Below are 3,068 nucleotides of genomic sequence, written 5' to 3' on the forward strand. Positions count from 1 at the left end.
GCTCCTGGGCTCAGGGTAGCAGTTTGCACGAGATGAGTTTATTGTGTGCTGGTTGTGAGGAAGGCGGAGGGGGGTCGGCTGTGCCCCAGCCTTAGTAACCTTTAACTTTAGTTGGCGTTGTTCGCAGGGGGGTATTACGAACGCCATGCTGTTGGCAATGCCTTTTTACGATGGCAAGCAATGGCTGATTTTTCACAAAGACAGTCTTACATTTGGAGAGAGCTACTCTACAGCCAATGAAGCAAGCATCTGTTTGGTTTATCGGAGGGTGCATGTGACAGGTGCTTGATCAACTTCTGTACACTGCTGCCGTGCAGGTCGGAAGACCTTGCACCGCCGCCGTGCAGATCGGACGCCCTTACACCTCACCCGTGCAGATCGGACGCCCATGCACCTCAATTATGCTTACACCTCACTGTGCAGATCGGACGCCCATGCACCTCAATTATGCTTACACCCCACTGTGCAGATCGGACGCCCTTACACCTCACCCGTGCAGATCGGACGCCCATGCACCCGAACTATGCTTACACCTCACCCGTGCAGATCGGACGCCCATGCACCTGAACTATGCTTACACCTCACCCGTGCAGATCGGACGCCCATGCACCTCAACTATGCTTACACCTCTCTGTGCAGATCGGACGCCCTTACACCTCACCCGTGCAGATCGGACGCCCATGCACCTCAATTATGCTTACACCTCACTGTGCAGATCGGACGCCCATGCACCTCAATTATGCTTACACCTCACTGTGCAGATCGGACGCCCTTACACCTCACTGTGCAGATCGGACGCCCATGCACCTAAACTATGCTTACACCTCACCCGTGCAGATCGGACGCCCATGCACCTGAACTATGCTTACACCTCACCCGTGCAGATCGGACGCCCATGCACCTCAACTATGCTTACACCTCTCTGTGCAGATCGGACGCCCTTACACCTCACCCGTGCAGATCGGACGCCCATGCACCTCAATTATGCTTACACCTCACTGTGCAGATCGGACGCCCATGCACCTGAACTATGCTTACACCTCACCCGTGCAGATCTGACGCCCATGCACCTCAACTATGCTTACACCTCTCTGTGCAGATCGGACGCCCTTACACCTCACCCGTGCACATCGGATAGCCGTAATCTTCACGGCGCAGATCGGTAAACCCTGCACCTCAGATTTTCGGCTCAACATTAAGTTAAGATTTTCAATTCTTAACTTCCCAAAATAAGTGCCTCGCCATGGCAGCACCCATACCACCTCTCTCCCAGTCACCCGTTTCAATAACGGGTTGTATCGCGAATAATGAACGCACGTAAGGACCCAGTTCACAGAAATGTTTTCTTACGGCGCAATCCCACGGGAACACGTTACACATGCTGCACTGCTCCCTATGCAACAGGCAGGAGCCTGCATGCGTTCTACCCCACATACAGATATATATACATATACGATCTCAATGTTGCGTGGAAGCTGCAGCCACTGCACTGGCGCTTTCTGTTTCCCAGCTCCCCCGAGCGGGGGCTTCACGCACATATGTGCCACGCGCTGGCATTTCTAGTTCGCACGCGCTCCCCTTTCCTCGTCTGCGCGCGCCCCTGTTTGTTTGCGCGGTTCTGCGGTGCTCTACGCGCCGCTGCTATCAACCCCCCCCTCCCCCACACCCCCACACATCGACGACGATGAAGGCAAGGGCTAGGAATGGGAGGGCCTTCTCGCAGGCCGCCTCTCCCGAATAGCTCTGTTTTTATCATATGTCGTCTCTTGTTTACACTCGCGGTCAATTTGCGAGCAAATGAAACCGATTTAATTCAAGAAACGTCCCACAAATCTAACACATTGCTTCGCTAAGTTACACGGAGTCCCCTTTTGTGTTTTGTTTGCGGAGCGCGCGTATTCCATTGCCTCCGAGTCTTGTGTGTGTGTGGGGGGGGGGGTCAGCTGCAGGCGCCCATCAGTGGTCATGCCAACTGCGGGCTAAGTGCCTGGGGCTGGAACTTCTGCAACAAGGCTTCAAATAACCCACTCTGGGATCGGACTGGTGCTGATAAGTCCCTCTCCCCCCCCCCCCTGCGCCCACCAAGTCTGTGAGCAAGGGCAAGGCGCGGGCAGTTCAGCCCCGTGGCCAAATGAGCGGCTAGGTCAAGTCCGCACAAAACATCGGGGTGTATTCGAAATGTGTGCCGCTTTGGGGAACCCGCTACGAGAGGCAGCTATTCACCCGTACCTCTGCCTGCTTCTTATTTTGCCCTTCTGACGTCAGCAGCTGGCGCTAGGATTCCGGGAATAGCTCGAACCGTCCGAGACTCCGTTTAGAAAATTTGCGCGTGTGTTTTTGGGCAGAGCAGGGGGTTACACGTCTGACAGAGAAACCGGCCCCGGAAAATGAGTTCCCTGGCTGGACCAGGACGATACATTGCAGTGAACAGTCGCTCTCCGCTGCTTCACGGAAGCGCCCACAGTGTCGCGAGCCTGTAACGTCCCCCAGCCCTTAGCATTTCCCGCAATCCGCTAAAGTGGAAGCCGCAATCATCGGCGGACACCCGATGCGCAGCTAGCGGGCAGGCCCAGCGATGTATGGCAGTGTTCTTCCAACCGTCGACTGGGCCCCGGAAGGGTGGCTTGGAGGATGGCGCGGTATGGGGAACCGCTGGCCTCTTTAAAAAAAAAAAGCGAATACGGCGACTGCTTTTTAATAGAAGTTATAAGCAGTTCTGGCGTTCGGGGGCTCAGCAACACTAATTTTATTAAGCACCGGTTCCTGCAAAAGTGTGGTTATCTCTGAGCGCCGGGATATCACGTTTAAAACACACACAGCTGACTACTGCAAATGCGCCATTTTTGTTCGCCCCAGTTTGTGACCCTGCCAGCAAGAAGGCCCCCCCTTTCTGCATATGTGATTTCATCGTGGGCCATTCACATCGTGGGGTAAGCGATATTTTTTATAACCCACTAAACACCTTTTCCGAACATATTTTAGGACTGGTGCACTTATATAAACAAACTCCAGTCCTAGAATATTTGGGGAAAGTGTTAGTGGCTTAAAACAAATCTCGTTTCTCCCTC

This window comes from Ambystoma mexicanum, chromosome 9 (assembly GCF_040938575.1).
Source record: "Ambystoma mexicanum isolate Mex_15411 chromosome 9, UKY_AmexF1_1, whole genome shotgun sequence".
Taxonomy (NCBI): Eukaryota; Metazoa; Chordata; class Amphibia; order Caudata; family Ambystomatidae; genus Ambystoma; species Ambystoma mexicanum.